The sequence below is a fragment of the Aotus nancymaae genome, unplaced genomic scaffold (genome assembly GCF_030222135.1).
Source record: "Aotus nancymaae isolate 86718 unplaced genomic scaffold, 86718_ANA_hifiasm-v0.15.2.pri h1tg000036l, whole genome shotgun sequence".
NCBI classification, from domain to species: Eukaryota; Metazoa; Chordata; class Mammalia; order Primates; family Aotidae; genus Aotus; species Aotus nancymaae.
Window position 1 is genome coordinate 49,220,001 of NW_026988450.1, and position 20,578 is coordinate 49,240,578.

A 20,578-nucleotide genomic window follows, 5' to 3' on the forward strand; every position below is an offset into this window, starting at 1 on the left:
GGCGACAGCAGCCTGAGGAAGCGCGGAGGAGGGTCCCTCCGACGCGCCGAGGCGCCTCTGTACTGGGGCGGGGACGACGGAGGGGAGGGGTCCTGACGACCGCTTTCCCGAACTCCTCCTCCGCAGTTGTGGCTCGACGGCTGCTCCCGGGAACCAGCGTCGCAACTGCCATCTCCCCCTCCCGCAGCCCCCGCTTTCCCCGCTTCCTCCTCCCACTCCTTCCTCCCGCCCCCTGCCGCCCCGCCCCGGCGCGCCGCCCGCGTGCTATGCGTCATGGCGTCACGCCCACCGGGCCCGCTGCGGGCCGCTCTAGACGAGGTCGTTGCCTCACGCACGTTCGTTCCGCGCCCTCGCGGGAGCCGCCCCACTGCACCCGAGTGGCCCCGACTGCGGCCCCCACGCCTGTGCCTGTCTCAGGGGACTTCGCCCTGAGTGCGCCGGGCGCTGGGGCCAGTGTCTCTCTGCCCGCCTCTCCGTGGCCCCGAGAGCGTCTCCTCCTAGGACAGGTCGGGGTGGCTGGAGCTGCGCCTGATTGAAGGGAGTTGCCGGACTCGGCGACCCTGGCTCTTGGCAGTTCGCAGGGCATTATTCATCCCTTTGTGTTGTCAGGATTCACCTACTGGATCGGCGGGCCCAGGGAGAGAAGCCGGGATGTTGCAGCTCTCGGCGAGGAAGTATCCTTTCCGAGAGGGCGGCAGCACCCCGTGCGTTTGCAGCCGCCCTCTTAGTCTTAGTGGACCTCAGTCTTTGCAGAGGCTGTTAGGAGCAGTGCTTAGCCACAATAGCAAGCCTACGTAAGGGTTTGGAAAGTATCTTCTCACTTCTGTTGTTTCTGTGTGTGTGTGTGTGTGCGTGTGCTATTTTGCAGTCACATAATCAGAATTCCTATTTCATCTCTAATACATTCCGAATTACTTTAATCCAGCTTTATTTGTTCCTTCCTCACATATCTTTTCAGCCAGTCATATCCCCTTTGAATGTTTTAATCTACACTAGTCTTGGTATAAATTCTTCTTAGTTGAATAAACAAATTTAGTCTGGGCCTGGTGCATTTCCTCCTGGTTTATTTCTCTTCAAGATTTAGATCACTCTTCCGTGGAATACTGAGAAACGAATGTGATAGAGACTGGACAGAATGTCCATTTGCCATCTGTTACTTAACTAAATATATCACTCTCTCAGTCCTTGTTTAGTGTGTCTGTGTAATTTAAATTAGAAACAAACCAAGGAGACATGGTCTTTCCGAATGCACTTGGTATCTTTGGTAACCCAGTAAATGTTTACCAATTGGAAAATTGAACAAGCTAGGCAGTTTAGGTTTAAGTGTCTTTGACCTCGAATCTTAAAGGAAGTAATTATGGGTATGTTTATTTTCCTTTATGGACGTTTTAAAGCTGTTATACCTTTAAATGCTACTTGAAGGCTGCCAGTGATTTTACAGATGGGATACTTTAAGCCTACAGATAGCACAAGAATAGTAAGTTAAGTACCCATACATCATACCCTTCTTGAAAATATATCAACATGTTAAACAACATTTCAGCACAGATGGAGCATTGGCTTGAAAGGGGGTTTTGAATAAAGAAGCTGTGCTGAATGAAAATGGTCTTACACTCTGTACAATTGTATTTTCCAGAGATACTGGTCTGGCTTTCTTGTCTTCCTAAAAGAAGGACTTTCTATTCTTTACTAGGGCAAATAAATCTATTAAGAAACAAATACCTATTGAACATCTCCAACTTGAATTCCTAGAGGCATCTCAAACTCAGGCTGTCCAAGATGTAGTTTGTTCTTTTCTCAAAATGTGCTGCTTTCATTCACCCAGACACAAGCCAGAAACCTAGGAGTCTTCCCAAGCCCTATCCTTTCTGTCCCTTCCAATTGCTGACTAACCACCAAGTCCTGTTTATTATACCCCAGAAATATCCCTGTGCCCTCTCTTCCGTATCTCTCTCTGCTTTTAGAGCAGTGTTTTCAACTTTGGCTGCATATTGGAATCCTCTGGGAAGTTTTAAAAAATTCTAATGTCCACACTTACACCCACCAATTAAATCAATCGCTTAGGGTGGTGCTCAGGTGTCAGTAGTTTTTAAAACTCCCCAGGTGTGCTGGGCATGGTGGCTCACACCTGTAGTCCTAGCACTCTCAGAAGTGGAGGGAGTTGGAACACTTGAGACCAGGAGTTCAAGACCAGCCTGAGCAAGATGGCAAAAATACAAAAATTAGCCTGGCGTGGTTGCCAATGTCTGTAGTCCCAGATACTCCAGGGAGCTGAGGCAGGAGGATCATCTGCAGAGCCTTAGGAGGTAAAGGTGCCAGTGAGCCCTGGTCACGCCACTGCCCTCCAGCCTGGATGACAGAGTGAAACCCTGTCACAGGAAAGAACAAAGGAAGGGAAAGACAAAGGGAGGGAGAGAAAGAAAAGATAAAACTGGGTGCAGTGGCTCGAAGAGTAATCCCAGCACTTTGGGAGGCCGAGGTGGGTGAATCACTTGAGGGCAGGAGTTTGAGACCAAGCTGGGCAACATCTACAAAAAATACAAAAATGAGCTGGGCATGATGGCTCATGTCTGTAATCCCACTACTTGGGAGGCTGAGGCATGAGTCGCTTGAACCCGGGAGGCAGAGGTTGCAGTGAGTCGAGATTGTGCCACTGAACTCCAGCTTGGGCAATAGAGCAAGACTCCATCTAAAAAACAAAAACAACAAAAACTCAAGTAATTCCAATGCACAACCAAGGTTGGAAACCACTGCTAAGGGCTCATTATTTCTCACTAGAATAGCACAAAAGCCTAATTGGCCCCAGGTGCCTTAATTTTGGCAGCATTTTCTTTGATTTCCCTCCTCTTCTAATTCATTTAAGAGCAATTCGATAAATATTTGAGTGCTTACTATGTTGGGGATGGAGTGTTTGCCATTACAGGCAATGAGACTAAAGCAATGAAAAAGCCTATATATCCATTAGCATGGTGCTTACATAGGGGGTGAGGAATGAAGAAGAAAAAATATTGAAAAGGAAATACATTTATGAGAGTAACAGAAACCAGAGAGGCTGTAACTTTAGTTTTGTCTCTCAAACTAACATCAATTCTTCTGACATTTGAGCTGGGTTCTATAAGACAAGAAGGAGGCAAACTAGTTAAGAGGTGAGGAAGACAGAGGAGCAGCAGATGCAAAGGTCTTAGCCAGAAACACTTGTCAAATTCAAGGAAGCTAGAGGCTGAACATAGTAAAAGGGAGGGGAGTAGTATGTGGGTGTGTGTGGGGGGGATGGTCAGAAAAGTAGGAGGGAGCCAGATTATTTAATACCTTTTTAGGTATGGTCAGGAGAATTCTAAATGATTGGTATGAAAAGTGATGAGACAATAGGTGTTTAAGTAGCATGACATCTGATTTGTCTTTGAAAACGATCACTCACGCTGTTCTGTGGATGAGATTAAAGCAGAGCAAGAGTGGAAGTAGGGAGACCAGTTAAGAGGCTACTCCAGGAATCCAATAAATACGTCTTAGTTCTTTGAACCAGGGTGGAGAGTATGGAGACAGAAGTGGATGGTTTTGGTATTTGTTTTAGAGGTATAATCAGTGGAACTTGCGTGGAATGGAATAAAAGTGGCAAGTAAGAGCAAGAGAACTTTTTAAATCTTTTTTATTTTTTGAGACAGGGTCTCACTGTCACCCAATGGCTCTATCTCATCTCATTGTAACTACCACCTCCAGGGCTCAAGCGATCTTTCCACCTCGGCCTCCTGAGTAGCTGGGACTTCAGGTACATGCCACTGTGCCTGGCTAATTTTTGTATTTTTTGTAGAGATGAAGTTTTGCCATGTTGCTCAGGTAGGTCTCAAACTCCTGGGCTCAAGTGATCTGCCCACCTCAGCCTTCCAAAGTGTTGGATTACAGGCATGAGCCACCGTGCCCAGCCGAGAACTACTCTTTGAGTACACGCTACATGACAGGCACTATTCTAATTGCTTTATAGGTATTAAGCCACTTAGTTTGTCATAAAGAGTCCCTACAGGTCCCAAATTAGGATCTGAGGCACGAGAGTTTAATTTGCTGAAAGTTACATAGCTAAGTGGCAGAGCTGGGATTTGGACTATCCAGCAGGTTGGCTCCACAGCTCATGCTCTTCTCTTAATCCTACCCTCAGCCCCTTTGCTGTGTCACAGCCCAAGTGAACATTTCTTTAGCCACAGTAAGCTACTCACAGTACTACAAATTCCCCCATCCTTTCTTCTCTTCCTTCTCTTCTTTCTTTCACACACCCTGCTAACTCTTTCTCTTTGTAGGTGCTATCTAGCTTTGTAGATGCTACTATGCCTAGAATGCCCCCTCGCTTCTCCTCTGCCTGGCTCATGTTTATCAACTCTCACTGGTCCTGACAGGCTAAATCAAGCTCATGTTCTCTAGCTCCACAGCAACTATGCTTACCTCTATAATTTTCTATATAAAGCACTTCATTATTTGTAGGCCTTTCCCACTAAACTTTGAAGGCAGAGAGCTTAATGCCTGACACCTAGGGAGAGAAGAAGAAAGAAGGCAAAGAAGCTTAGCAATGCACATGACACGCCTACCCTAGATGCTGCGAGACACCAATATGGTATTGTCTCTGCCCTTGAGCAGCTTGTAAACTTGTCATGGAAGCTAACACAGAGAGAATCACTCTAAGCTGGTACGGTTGCACACGCCTGTAATCCCATCACTTTGGGAGGCTGAGGCAGGCAGATCATTTGAGCCTAGGCAACATGACAAAACCCATCTCTACAAAAAATATAAAAATTAGCCTGGTGTGGTGGTGCATGCCTGTAGTCCCAGCTACTCATGAAGCTAAGGTGAAAGGATCACTTGAGCCTGGGAGGTGTCGGTTGCAATGAGCCAAGATCACACCATTGCACTCCAGCCTGGGTGACAGAGCAAGACTCTGTGTCCAAAAAAAAAAAAGAAAAAAATATATTTGTATATATATATATAAAATCACTCTAATATAAGGGCCAATAAAGGACAGGTACCGTTAATTCTTCTTCAGGACATCAGAGCCAAGAAGCTTGGCCTTATGTTTCACCTGGAAAAAAAAAATGCAACTAGGAATGAATGGGAGCTTGGGAGCTTCCTCCACCATTATTTTGCCTGGCTAGGGAAGGCAGTCTTGGGCCTTGTCCAGGAAGACTTGGGAGATTCTCATGTGGTACAATTAATCATTGGAATGTCCTACTTCTTGATTCTCCTCCTTGTCCTATGTGACCAAATATACTGATTTCCAAATTGGTTCAATTTCTTTCCCAGCAGAATAATTGGTCCAATTTCTTTTTTTTTTTCAGGCACAGTCTCACTCTGTTGCCCAGGTGGGAGTGCAGTGGTGCAATGTGATCACACCTTGACCTCCTGGGCTCAAGCAATCCTTCCACCTCAGCCTCCTGAGTAGCTGGGACTACAGGTATGTGCCACCATGCCTGACTAATCTCACTTGTTAAAATAGATTTCTGAGTTTCATCACAGACTAATAGAATCATTATTGGTGGGGTTGGGGTGCTAGAATCTAGTTTTCCACAAACTCTCCTGGTAATTCATATCACATGTTTGAGAACCACAGCATAAGTGTTTCAGCCATTATGATAATATCCCAACTTTAGGAAGTTTTCTTCCACTAGATCTCTCACAGGGCCCTTGAGAGAGTGCCAGGGGGAAAGGAAATTGTTTCTTTTCTCTTCATGGAACCTATGCAATTACTTATAATCTTCTTTATTTCCCCTTTCACCTATTCTCCTGACATATGCCCAAACCTCTTCTTGATGGATCCTCAGGCGACTGTTCCTGTTTGCCTACTCCAGTCTTTCTTGGTTACCTTCCCTGTCTGACTGACTCACAGGCAAGCCCACACTGTGCTGATGACCTGGACTAGAATCCCCCAGAGCCCCCTACAAATTGAGCTAGACTCACTCCATGTTTGACAGGATGAGGTTGGCTCACCAGGTCAATAGTGGCAGGATGTGCTGGGGCAGGATGCCAGCAGGTGATGAGCAATGACTTAGAGTGACCATATGTGGCAGTTTGCCCAGGACAGTCATACCTTACAACGATTATGGGGGCCTGATTATTAATAGTACCCTCTTTCATTCTCAAAGGGTCCTGGGTTAGACAATAAATTACATGGTCACCCTGGTAATGAACTTCATGTCAAGGGCAACTGTTGTGACATTTTAGCCCCTGGATAAGGCCTAGACTACCCTTCCTCACCCTCTGCCCCTGACTCCATGCCATGGCTCTGTTCTTCCCTCAGATTTCCTTAAACAATCCATTGTGGTATAATACTTCAGGCCTCATTAAGGGATTTCTAGGAGCCATGAAATTGTTGCTATATTTACTCTCTCTAACAATATCTGGAAAATATTTTTCTTTGGTTTTAGCACCTGGTATAGTTGTATTTCCCTTGTTTATCATCCCCATTTGTTTTTGTCTTCTGGAAACCTAATTGTGGAACTGACAGTATTTCCCTTGGCTGTGAGAAGCTTAGAGCCTTATATGTGGTCTCCTTCCGGTCTGTGTATAATATTTAACAGGATGTATTTTATATATTTAACTCACTCTTGGCTTACATTCTGTGTCCCCATTTCTTCATACCTTCAGACTGAATTTTTCTGGTGCTTTATTTTATGTATATTTGTAGCCCGTCTTTTTATCAATTTTGAAACAAGGCAAATATTAAAAAAAGTGTATGAATACATGCCCACAAAAAAATGGATACTGATTGTTATATAACTGAACAGGGTTATATTTAAATATATAGACAGAATAATTTCCACACTTATGAAATATAATTGTAAGCAATGAGTAGCACTTCAAATAATGCTGGCATTAGCATTCCTCAACTACATTATTATTTAGAGAGTGAAATGATTGCAAACAAAAGCAAACAAACAAGAGATTAAATTAATTTTCAAGCTGGAATACTTTTAGATATGACCCAGAACCTTGATACCCAATAATGCAACAAAGAACACTCACTCCCAGATTTACATAGCCTAATTTGATAGCATTCATGGTTGTTTACCCTCAAAGTGAAATCCTATGCTGTTGGAAATAGAGAAAGGGAGAGGAAGAGTGATGGCTGGAGGAATCAGATTTGGGAATGCATAGTCCAGATGATAACAGTGACCCACAAGGAGGAATTGTGGCCAGAAGCATGCAGCCCAGAGCAATCCCCAGGCAGTTGTTCTTCCTGCTGCCCTGGATAATGTGGTGAGAGGTTGTAGGGACTGGCACCCTGTGGTTTGCAGCTAATATAAAGCTGAATAAAGAAATTCACCATAATCAAATTACTGAGGAATATATTTCACAGCTAGTTTGTTTTGGAGGACACATTGAATTTCCAAGACTCAAAGATAGACATTCTATGGATGGCTTAGTAAGTTACTTTATGGATAAATGGGCTTATAGTTAAACCTGCTTCAAAAAAAGTTTGTAACCTAAAATTTTAGTGAGATTCTGTTTTATGTGGTGATTCCTGCTGTTTTTCAGCAAGAATATATATTTTTCTTAGGATGAAAGTATTTTTTTAAATACAAAAGCTTTCAGAAAACAAGGTAATACATCCATGTAGATCCTGTAAGAATAAATGTTAACTTTTCTCATATTCATATTATTATTTAAAACAAGAGAAATGAGACATAGAAATAGAATTGAGGCCTACTTTGCACTTTCCCCTACAGCACCATTCCTTTCTTCCCTCAGGTAACTGTTATCCTGAAGTTTTAACTATCTGGTTCACTTTTTGTTTTTTGAGACAGAGTCTCACTCTGTCACCCAGGCTGGAATGCAATGGTGCAATCTCATCTCATCGCAACCTCTGCCTCCTGGGTTCAAGTGATTCTCCTGCCTTAGCCTCCTGAGTAGCTGGGATTACATGTGCCCGCCACCACGCTCAGCTAATTTTTGTATTTTTAGTAGAGACGAGGTTTCACTATGTTGACCAGGCTGGTCTCGAACTCCTGACCTCAGATGATCCACCTGCCTGAGCCTCCCAAAGTGCTGGGATTATAGGCATGAGTCACCACACTCAGCCTTTTTTTTTGAGACGGAGTTTCGCTCTTGTTGCCCAGGCTGGAGTGCAATGGTACAGTCTTGGCTCACTGCAACCTCTGCCTCCTGGTTTCAAGCAATTCTCCTGCCTCAGCCTCCCCAGTAGCTGGGACTACAGGCACCTGCCACTACGCCCAGCTAATTTTTGTATTTTTAGTAGAGACAGGGTTTCACCATGTTGGCCAGGCTGGTCTCAAACTCCTAACCCCAGGTGATCCAACTGCCTTGGCCTCTCAAAGTGCTGGGATTACAGGTGTGAGCCACTGTGCCTGGCCTATCTGGTTCACATTTTTATACTTTTATAACATAAGTACAAATTCACAAATAACTTATTCTATTGTTTTATGTTTTAAATAGTTTTTACTAAGCAAAATTTTACCTAAATGATTTTATACTGAATGCATCATTTTATAGCCTTTCTTTTTTAAACAACAGCAACAGCAAAACTCAACACTATTTTCAAGATCTACCTCTGTTGATACATGGAAATTTAGTTTATTCATTTTGAATGCTATGTAAATAAGCATACATGTATCTTCTTGCTCATGCAGGAGAGTTTCTCTAGGGTATATGCCTAGAAGCAGAATTACTGAAGAAACTGTTTTAAAAGTTGAAAAATACTATAACCAACCTCCTTCCCCATTCTGATTACACTTATAGGTGCTAATATTCACTAGGTGGAAAAATAACAGGTGCATTTGGAGTCTCAGAGCCCTTCCAATAAACGGTCTAAAATGACTAAATCAGGGTGATGAATGTCCATACATCAAGGTCCTTTAGACCTGTTTCTTATCTTCATAATGAAGGTAATAAAAATACCTTCTTCATAGAGTTTCTATGTGGATTAGGTGAAGTAATACATATAAAGCATTTAGCACAGTGTCTGGCACTTAGTAATAGCTCAATACAGGCATACCTCGAAGATATTGTGGGTTCAGTTCCAGACCACCACAATAAAACAGCTATCGCAAATAAAACAAGTCACACAAATTTATGGTTTCCTAGAATATAAAAGTTATATTTACATTGTACTGTGGGCTATTAAGTGTGTAATAGCATTATGTGTAAGAATGTATATACCTTAATTTAGAAATACTTTATTGCTAAAATATACTAATGATCATCTGAACCTTCGGCAAATCAAAGACATAATCATTTTGCTGGTGTAGAGTCTTGCCTCGATGTTGATGGTGGCTGAGTGATCAGGGTGGTGGTTGCTGAGGGTTAGGGTAGGTATAGCGGTTTCTTAGAATAAGACAACAATGAAGTTTGACACATCGATTGATTCTTCCTTCCGCAAAAGATTTCTCTGTAGTATGTGCTCCTGCTTGATAGCATTTTACCCACAGTGGAAGTTCTTTCAAAATTGGAATCAATCCTCTCAAACTCTGCTGCTGCTTCGTCAACTAAGTTTATGAAATATTCTAAATCCTTTGTTGCCATTTCAACAATGTTTCCAGCATCTTCTCCAAGAGTAGATTCCATCTAAAGAAACTATTCTTTGCTCTCACCTGTTCAAGTTTTATCATGAGATTACAGCAATTCAGTCACATCTTAGGATCCACTTCTAATTCTAGTGTTCTTGCTATTTCTACTACGTCTGTGGTTACTTCCTCCCATGAAGTCTTGAACCCCTCAAAGTCATCTATGAGAGTTGGAGTCAACTTCTTTCAAACTCCTGTTAATGTTGATATTTTGAACTCTTCTCATGGGTGACAAATAGCTTTCTGGTTGGTGAATTTTTATGGAAAGTTTTCAATTTGTCCAGATCCATCAGAGGAATCACTATCTATGGCATCTATAACCTTACAAAACGTATTTCTTAAATAATAAGACTTAAAAGTTGAAATTACTCTTCCTTCCATGGGCTGCAGATGGATATTGTGTTAGCAGGTATGAAAACTATTAGTATCCTTGTACATCACAGTTCTTGGGTGACTAGGTGAATTGTCAAAGAGCAATAATATTTTGAAAGACATCTTTTTTCTGAGCAGTAGTTCTTAACAGTGGCTTTAAAATATTCAGTAAACCATGCTGTGAACAGATATGTGGTCATTCAGGCTTTGTTGTTCTGTTTCTAGAGTACATGTAAAGTAGGTTCAGCAAAATTCTTTGTTTTTCTTTATCAATACCCTGAGAAAATTTAGCACAATTCTTAGGAGCCCTAGTGTTTGTTGAATGGTAAGTGAGCACTGGCTTCAATGTAAAGTCACCCACTGCATTAGCCCCTAACGAGAGAGTCAGCCTCTCCTTTGAAGCCAAGCATTGACTTCTCTTCTCTGTGAAGTCCAAATGGCATCTTCTTCCTATATGAGTCTGTTTTGTGTATATTGATAATCTGTTGTTTAGTATAGTTACTTTTATTGTTGATCTTAGCTAGATCTTCTGGATAACTTGCTGTGACTTCTACATCAGCACTTGCTCCTTTACCTTGTACTTTATGGTACAAAGCAAACTCTTTCCTTACACCTTGTGATCCAACCTCTGCTAGCTTCAGACTTTTCTTTGGCAGCTTCCTTACCTCTCTCAGCTTTCATAAAATTGAAAGGAGTTAGGGCCTTGCCCTGGATTAGGCTTTGGCTTAAGGGAATGTTGTGGCTGGTTTGATCTTCTGTTCAGACCACTTAAACTTTCTCCATATTAGCAATAAGGCTCTTTCACTTTATAATTCATGAGTTCACTGGAGTAGCACTTTTAACTTCCTTCAAGAACTTTTCCTTTGCATTTACAACTTGGCTAACTGTCATAAGAGGCCTAGCTTTCAGCCTATCTCAGCTTTTGGCAAGCCTTCCTCATTAGGCTTAATCATTTCTAGTTTTTAATTTAAAGTGAGAGGCGTGCGACTCTTCCTTTCGCTTGAACACTTAGATGCCATTATAGGGTTACTAATTGGCCTAATTTCAATATTGTGTTCCCAAGAATAGGGAGGCTCAATAAGAGGATGAGAGAAGGGGGAATGCTGGTCAGTGGAGCAGTCAGAACACACACACACACACACACACACACACACACATTTATTGATTAGGTTCACTGTCTTCTGTGGGAATGGTTCATGGCACTTCAAAACAATTACAATATTAACATCAAAGATCACTGATTACAGATCACCATAACAGATATAATAATAACTTAAAAGTGTGAAATATTGTGAGAATTACCAAAATATGACACAGAGGCATGAAATGAGCACAGGCTACTGGAACAATGTTGCCAACAGTCTTGCTGGATGCAGGGTTGCTACAAACCTTCCATTTGTAAACAACAACAACAACAACAAAAATCTGTGAAGTGCAATAAAGCAAAGCACAATAAAACGAGGTATGCCCATAAATATGAGCTGTTACCTAGAATGTTATTTTAAGATGATGGGCTATGAAACTCCATCGCTTTTATTTGAAGATAGTATTTCAGAGAAAGTTTTTAAGGAAGAAAGAAAACTTTATTCTTCTCTGTAATGTCATTTTTGGAAGTTTTATCTTTATGTTTTCCTTTTCCTTTCATATTGTATTTAATTCATATTCTTGGCAGACTCTCATCACTGAAACAGTAAGAAGAAAACAGTAGAGAAAGGCAACTAAGTAGCAAATAACTCCTGCTGAAGCTGGACAGCCTGTTTTTGCAGGAGGACCATCTTTCACCCTTCTTTTCTGCCATCCATTCTTAGAATTGTCATATTAACTGCATGTATGCTAGCCAAGAAACTCATCAGCAATTACCAAAAACAATTCTGTTTCTAGTATGGCTCCAGTTTTTAAAATCCCATCTACCTTTGCCAGGGGAATCCCATTAGAAATGTGTTAGGGGAAGACATATTTAAACAGTTATTTCCTAGCAAATGTGGTCAGAACCCACAATGATTAATTGAAAGTTGGTGTGATATAAAAAGATAGGCAAGAGATGACATGTAATAACTTGAACGCATCAGCTGATACTTAGGCTGGATGGGAAAATTTAGGACCCTTTGTTAACTTGTTGAAATTCATTCTTGGGAGTTTTCAATAAACATCAAAAGTTGTTTGTAAAATGACTGTGCCAAGCCAACATTCCTATCAACAATCAAAGAAAATAAGATTTTTAAATGGTTGGATAACTCAGCAAGGGAGAAAAGTTTCTCTGCGGTCTCGGGGCCAGAGATCTGTATTCAATTTCAAATTGTTTCTAAGGGTTTAGTGTCCTGTGATAAAAGTAAAACTTTGTACAATATATCCCAAGAACATAAGGGAAAAACTGAACAATTACTACAGAGCTGTGATTTTGAGATAGCTTTGTTAAAATAAAATTCCCACACACTGAAGTTGCTACTATAATTTATTTTTTACAGAGGAGGATGCCCAATCTAGATTTATAAAGTTAGTTCTGTACATCGCATGAGCTCTTTTAAATGATCTTCTCTATGTTTCAGTGTTGAATTGAAGAGGAATAATTTAGTGGCAAGCATTTTGGGGTATAGAAACAATACTTGAGACTATTTTCAGAAGTACAATCTGCAACACAATCAAATTAGACAGTTTGGATGACTAAAGTAGATGATTAATCACGAAGAAGTATTTCTTTTGTTTCCACCTTAATATTTACTGGTTTATAGACCCAACAGGAAAACAAATGTGGAATTTTTTTTTTCCTTTAAAACAAACAATGGATTACCTTGAAATACTACATTTTAAAGACTAAGGAAATCTGCAGGAGAGTAAAAGTTCCTTTCATTCTCTCCTCTGTCCAAACCATACTCCCACTTTACCCCCATCTGGTTATGAATCAATGTTTCTTTTAATTAGGCTTCTAACATACCTTTGCATTGATTTTTCACAAACAAAGAATTTCCAGCCTGAGAAACCCAAATGTGAATCTACGTGTTTGCTTCAAGAAAATTCAAAACAAATAAACAGAACCTTATGACAAGACATTTTAATAAGAGGTGATAGAAAAATTGATTAAAAGCATATTTCCTTTCTCTTTCTCTTTCTTTCTTTCTTTCCTTTCTTTCTTTCCTCTTTTTCTCTTTCTTTCTCTCTTTCTTTCTGACAGAGTCTCACTCTGTCACCCAGGCTGGAGTGCACTGGCACGAGTGGGAGGCTCACTGCAACCTCCACCTCCCAGGTTCAACTGATTTTCCTGCCTCAGCCTCTCCAGTAGCTGGAATTACAGGCACCTGTCACCACAGCGAGATAATTTTTTGTATTTTTAGTACAGATGGGGTTTTAGCATGTTGGTCAGGTTGGTCTCAAACTCCTGACCTCAGATGATCCACCCGCCTCGGCCTCCCAAAGTGCTGGGATTATAGGTATGAGCCACTGAGCCCAGCTTAAAAGCATTGGTTTTTAATAGAAAATCCTAAAAGGAGAAATATGTTTGATACTAAAGGCAGAGAACTTAAAAGCCTGAAGGGTTTTAGCAGAGAGTTTGGTTTCTGAGTCTTCCACAAAGTAGTTACAATGCAACTGTGTAAATTTATAAATTATAAAATTACAAAGTAATTCTGGATTGGCCCATATGGTGTCTGCTGATTTGCCCCTCTGTTTGACCTGGCCAGTCTCATGGTCTCTGATCCTGGTAAAACCATACCTTGTCCACTCTAGGTCCTCTCTCTATAGTAAGTGACCTGTGAACAAGACGTTTCAACTCTGTGTATACCCAGGAATTTGGATCTAGTTCTCTGCCCTGGCAGCATCACACCTCTAGTCTATCTTGTGGGTCCTCAAGCCCAGCCTATATTTGCCAGATCTTGGCCCCATCCCACAGCATGGAAGATTGAACACAACTCAACAAACAGATTTTCTAGTCATTGTTATCAACGCCAATATTGCAGAAAATATCTGTGGATGCTTATGGATGGTATATGTATTTGTGTGTGAGTATGTATTACACACACACACACACACACATTTGTATCCGTAAAATCTAAGCTCATAAGTTCTGTAGATATAACACATTGATGCGCATGACTTTAACTCATTTCTTTCCTTCTCTCCTCTTTTTAAAATTCATTTAATTAAAAAATGGGGCTACTAGAGAAAACACATCAGATACAGCCCATGTCTGAACACACAGAATTCAGAGTACCTATTTGAGTTGGACACTTAACTTATTACAAATCTGTATGTTACAAAGCTATGTGCTATCTGCTCTCCTGGTGTTTTGTGCTCTTTGCCTAAAGCCCTCAGAAGTACCTGTAATCTCATGGCCTTGCCAGTCTTTTGCTGTTTTCAGTCTGTCTCCACCTTTGACCCCATTTCCAGCCTGACTTACATCACCCTCACATGCATACAAAACTCTCTTACCCTGTTTCCATTCCACTCTGCTGGTCATGCCAATTCCCATCTGCCTGTTTTTTCTGTTCTTTCTTCTGAACTTCAGAAAAATGCTGATTCAGTTCTCCTTACATGCATACCACCTAACCTCAGTTTAGCAACTTCATTATTCATTTCTTGTTGATTCCAGAGCACAGTTCTTAACATAGCAATTCCCAGCATTTTTTATTCTTCTAAGTCCCTAATGCCCACATTCTTTCATTCCTTTTATTTAACAAATTCTAATTAAGAATCAAAAATATGCTATATACTGTGCTGGGCAGGCATTATAGTAAGGGCAGGCATTACAGTAAGGGCAGGCATTATAGTAAGGGCAGGCATTACAGTAAGGGCAGGCATTATAGTAAGGGCAGGCATTACAGTAAGGGCAGGCATTATGGTAGGGACAGAACAGATCCAGTCCCTGCCCTAACAGATCTTGTAGTCTAGTGAGGGAAACTGGGGTAGCCCCTCCCCCTTTCCTGCTTTACTGAGAATGTTCAATAAAGGGGAAAGCACTGACTCCCTTATCCACCTTTGCCCCATGCCATTTCTCCCTGCTCTCCCTTCAAGTTTCTCTGTCTTTCCTTCTATATAGGAGGAAGAGCCAACCTTATTTCCTTCCCATGAGCTCTTGAATTCATTCCCTTCTTCCCTCTTCCAAGACCTTACTCCTTATGGGCCTTAATATTTTTTATTCTGAAATAAATGATACTTATCTTAAGCCTTTTAAACAGTCTGTATCAAACACAAAACTGTATTTCGACTCTCTTTGATGAAAGAAGTGCTGAGCACATTTGCTAATATTTTCAAACTCAGAATTGGAAGGGTTTCTTTGAGTGTTATCTTATATTTCTTTTCCTTTTGAAATTTGGTTCTGTCCCAAAATAATCAGCAGAGGAGCCATGGGTTGACATCCTTGGATCTGGTCTAAACATTCTGATTAACAGTCACTCAGCAAATGTGTCAGCATTACTTCTCTTGAAATGATTTTATGTGGATTGTCTTCCAGGTACTTTTTATTTTGCTATGAGGAAAAGTCCCACACATCTCTGGTTTGCTTTTTCAGTTTTTAATCTTAGCCTAGCTAACACATGTAAAGAAAAATTATTCTCATTTTCTGGCTTACTAATTTTGGATTGGTAAGGAAGAGTGTTTGAGTATCTAGGAATTCTTATAAAATGCCCGGTTAGATTTAGCAATGACTTCTTCTTCTTCTTCTTCTTCTTCTTCTTTCTTCTTTCTTCTTTTTTGAGACAGAGTCTCACTCTGTCATACAGGCTGGAGTGCAGTGGCACAATCTTGGCTCACTGCAATCTCTGCCTCCTGAGTTCAAGTGATTCTCATGCCTCAGCCTCCTGAGTAGCTGGGATTACAGGCAAGCACCACCATGCCTGGCTAATTTTTGTATTTTTAGTAGAGATGGATTTTCACCATGTTGGCCAGGCTGGTCTCGAACTCCTGACCTCAAGTGATCTGCCCACCTCAGCCACCCAAATTTCTGGGATTACGGGCATGAGTCACTGTACCCAGCCACAATTACTTCTTATATGCTACTTACTGCATCAGTTCTTGAAAACCTCTCTGTTATCGGTGATGTCATCCAATAATTTATTGTGGTCATAACCTGGGAAATCCTGAGTGGATGGTCCCTCAGTTCCAGTGTCTTATTTTTCAGAAAAGGGTGTTAGAAATTTCCCTTTAGGAAAACATCTGGTTCCTCTTTTGAAAATAACACAAAAAGGGAATCACACAAAACAAGTTTGGAAAGGTGATGAGAGCATCACAGGTGGTTCTGCTTCACCATTGTTCTTCGAGGCACCATGTCTTCTCCAGGGACTCAGAAAGTGTGAGCAAGAAGCACAAATATATCATTTCTCTATTGCTGTTGACACAATCTGACAGCTATTGCAGAGATTTGTGAGAAAACTGAGACATAAATCCTAGCAAACAGGTAGGCTCTTCAAATGTTTGAGGTAAGAGTCTGGCATCATGATGAGAGTCTGAGAACTCAGTTCTTTTATAAGAGTGGCTGCCTTTGCTCTTGAATGCATGCATTATGGGAGGTGAGATGAAAGGGCAGGTGATATCTACATACCCCCACTCTCCACCCACTGTTTGCACAATACACCTCCCTTTCTTTGGGTCAGGGAAGACTCCACCTTCTGCCACACCCTCAGTGTGCCAGTTGCAGATTCTCTTTAATTATCATAACTGGCACTTTCACAGAGCCTCAAGGTACTTAGGACCTTGTGGCAGTGTTGGGGCTGAGACTCACTGAGTCAAAAGATCTAGCCTCTGCCAGGGAGAGATCAGCAGTGGAAATTATCAAGTCCAAGGGACAAGGCGAACTTTAGTTTATTGTGTGGTCTGTTTACATGCACAGGATCTAGTCTAAGGGGCTTGGAGCAGAGGGTAGGAGGGGACTTCTAGGCGTTAACATTTTAAGACAGCAAGTGTTTGTGCAAATCTTAGATCAGGTACATCTTTCCAAGTAGAGGAAGTGGGTTATAGCCTTGTGTAAAGGGTCTTCTATAAACCAGGTGCAGGGGTCACAAGGGAATCAGGACCCCCAGATGACACAGCTAGAGTACGAAGGGCTTCAGTTCTCAGGATATGGGGGTGGATCTAGGAATCTAGGACTTGGTTGGAAGGTTTATCAGTTTGGCTCCACAGTGATGACTCTTCTCTAAAGCACGGTTCTGATGTGACTAATCCTAGGTCCCTCCAGAGCTGTCCTGGCTGCTACCCTTTAATTGGCTATGGGAGAGGGGTGGTACAGCTTATAGATACCAAAGTGTTCATTCATCCAGAACTGCTGGCACAAAGCAAAAGTGGGTGCAAAGGTTGGCAGTGACTGACCTGAAACCACAGGTGAAAGCTCATCTCACACATGCACATATACACACATACACAAAACAAACACACACATTACAATGTTCTATTCTTTTGGCTCAAAAAATACCACCTATGTAATTACAAAAGGCCTGACTTGGCAGCCATTCATGAGGAAAAAGACTTGGGAATTTTAATGGTCATAAGCTCAAAATGAGTGAGTTGTATACAGTGATGCAAAAAAAAAAAAAAAAAAAAAGCCAGTGAAATCTTAGGTTGCATTAGCAAGGTATGTATAGTGTCCAGATAAAGGAAGTCAGTGGTCCCACTGAACTCAGCAGTGGTCGAACCTCATCTGGAGGCTTATATTTAAGCACATTTTAAAGAGAGACACATGCAAACTAGTATGAATCCAAAGACAGACAACTAGGTTAAGAGAAGTCTGGAAACCATGTCACCTGATACGTGGTCAAAAGAACTGGTTGTACTTGGCTAAGAGAGAAAAGACTGGAGCAGAAGTGAAGTGTCTTCCAACACTTAAAGGATCGTCTGATGAAAGAAGGAGTAGCCTCGTGGTTTGTTAATTCAGAGGGCACACTGAGTACTAGATTTAAGCTCAATAAAAAGCAGACATTTTAAAGAATCAGACCCATATGAGAACAAAATTAATTATTTTCTCATGTATCCCATACATTTGGACAAATGAAAAAAATTAAATACTTTCCAAAATCATGAACTATCTGTTACCGAATATGTTCAAGTAGAGCTTAAATGGTCATGTAAGGGATCCTAATTTGTTTTTGGGGGAAGAGGCAGTGGGGGATGCTTGAATAGGAGAGGTGGGGGAGGTTGGATTAGAGGGCCTCCAGGATCCTTCTTAGCTCTTAGAGTCCATAATTATTCTCTACTGACAACGTTTCCATCCAAACACCATCCCTTCCATTTCTTCCAGAGTTTGCTCCTACAATCTCCCCAACCTTTTCTAGCATCTTAACTTTTTCTGCCTCCAAATGTTCTTTCCAATTTTTGTTAAGGAAGGGAACAACTGTCATTTGTTCTTGCTTTTGCCCGTAACGGACTGTTATTATTTTTATTATTTTCAACTATTCAGCTTCTTTGTGTTTGGAAACAGCATCCTGATTTCTTTGGGGACCTATCCCTCCCTCACTTTTGGTTCATAATATTAAAGTTATGACCTGTAAGGGTTATCATATGATCTTTGCCTGATCTACTAGTGTTTAGAATAGTGATTATTTTAGGGATTGGAATATGACACAGGTTGTCCAATATGAGTTAGTGCTGAGATTTTTACTGGAACGATTAGGAACTGTTGGGGACACTTACGTGTTAATTGCAAAGCTGGAGTTGCCAGAAGCCAACATGTGGAAAGAGTCTGCAAGAGAATAAAGCCAACACAGAAAAGTGGGTGTGGGGGAGGGTGGAGAAAGAGAAAGAATATCCTGATGATATTGTTGAGTCTCTGGACTTTCCAGTTACCCAAGCCAATAAATTACCTATTTTATTTAGCTCTCCATCTCTTGAAGCCAAAGTAGTCTGAACAATATGTTTGTTCTTTCAGTTTCTAACTTCTTCTCTCTCCTTCCCATGGCTTCTAAGACCCATGAAAACTTGGCCCTGTCCACCTCTCCAGCTTCATCTCTCTCCACAACCCTCTTGAGACTCTTACTATGTATATAGTCTTAATGTGAAAAGCGCAGACTGGCTCCAAGGCTCTGAGCTGGTCTTTTTGAAATCTGACTCCCTTGCAACATTTTTGCAGGGAACCTTCTTTTCACTTCTAAATGCTTTTTGTCTCTGAGTCTTCCTTTCACATTGATCTGTCCATTTCTATCCATGCCTCCTCCACTTTTCTAATCTTTAGGTTAGAATCCTAATCTAGAATCTAACATATTTATTAAGCAAATCCCATATGGGTCAGGTGAGGGGCAAGTCAATAAGAAAGACAACATTCACAGGCCCTATCATCTTGGGCTCACAGGGAAGAGCACTGATTAACAAAGCTATATCTGAATCACAATTTGGAGAGAATTCAAGTGGCTGTTCTTTTGAACCTTGATTTCATATAATATAGAAAAGCCACTGTCCTCTTGATATTTTCCCATTGCAACTCCTTTCAAGACATCTTATTTAGAATAGAAAAACAGATATAGGCCAGGTATGGTGGCTCATGCCTGTAATCCCAGTACTTTGGGAGGTGAAGGTGGGAGGATTGCTTGAGCCCAGGAGTTTGGGACCAGCCTGGGCAACATGGTGAAACTCCATCTCTACAAAAAAAAAAAAAAAAGTAGCTGGGCACCATGGCATGCACCTGTAGTCCCAGGTGCTCAGGAGGCTAAGGCAGGAGGATTGCTTGAGCCCAGGAGGTCAAGTGTAGTGAGTCATGATTGTGCCACTGCATTCCAGCCTGGGTAACAGAGTGAGACCCTGTCTAAATAAATAAAACAAAACAAAAACCAGATATATGGCACAAAATTTGAAAGGAATAAAAGAGTAGAGTGAAAATCTCTTTTTAAATCCTATTCCTTAATTTCCACCTCTTCAGTGCCCCTCCTGCAGACAACTATTATCAGTTTCATATGTATTGCTCAAAAGCAAGTCTGTGCACATACAAGTAAATCTATACGTATCCTCCCCAGCCCTACCTACCCCTCTTACACAGTACTAACCTTTGCACCCTGCTTTTTTACTCAAAAATATATCTCAGAGAATTACTATTAATATATCAATGCCTACAAAGCCACACTGTTCTTTTTAATGGCTGCATGATATTTAACTTTCCAGATACACCACCATATATTCTCTAAATAATTTTGTTTCCAATATTATGCTTCTATAAACACACTTGCAAGAATTATCTGGGTTATATATTGTTTTACACATTGTAAATTATCTGTAGGATAAATTCCTAAAAGTAGAATTGCCGGGTTAAAGGATGTGTCCACTTTCCACGTTGGTATCTGATTTGGTTTGGCTCTGTGTCTGCATCCAAATCTCATCTCGAATTGTAATCCCCATAATCTCCTCTCAAATTGTATTCCCCATAATACCCAATTGTTGAGGGAGAGGCATGGTAGGAAGTGATTGGATCATGGGGCCAGTTTCCTCCATGCTGTTCTCATGATAGTGAGTTCTCACAAGATCTGATGGTTTTTTAAGTGTTCAGCATTTCCCGTGCTTGCACTTCTTTCTCTCCTGCCGCCTTGTGAAGAAGGTGCTTGATTCTCTTTCCACCATGATTGTAAGTTTCCTGAGGCCTCCTGAGCCATGCAGAACTGTGAGTCAATGAAACCTCTTTCCTTTATAAATTACTCAGTCTCAGAGAAGTTCTTTATAGCAGTGTGAAAACAGACTAATACAAT

The 20,578-nt window shown here is 41.2% G+C and overlaps 1 protein-coding gene and 1 long non-coding RNA gene across 7 annotated transcripts in view; one reads left to right on the forward strand and one right to left on the reverse strand.

The window, feature by feature from the left end:
• The window catches only part of RNF19A (ring finger protein 19A, RBR E3 ubiquitin protein ligase), a 50,877-nt gene extending 50,695 nt beyond the window's left edge, over window positions 1-182 (reverse strand). The window contains exon 1 of the mRNA XM_012455837.2: window positions 1-182. This exon is cut by the window's left edge and continues 60 nt beyond it. The gene's annotated coding sequence lies outside the window, so the exon portion shown is untranslated.
• Window positions 183-433: 251 nt separating this feature from the next.
• LOC135278041 (uncharacterized) overlaps window positions 434-20,578 on the forward strand; it is an 80,204-nt gene continuing 60,059 nt past the window's right edge. For 3 of the 6 annotated variants that reach the window (XR_010345592.1, XR_010345588.1, XR_010345593.1), the window contains exon 1: window positions 434-5,434. This is a non-coding gene — a long non-coding RNA (uncharacterized LOC135278041). The remainder of the gene's footprint in view (window positions 5,435-20,578) is intronic. The other 3 variants (XR_010345591.1, XR_010345590.1, XR_010345589.1) reach the window with 3 other exon arrangements.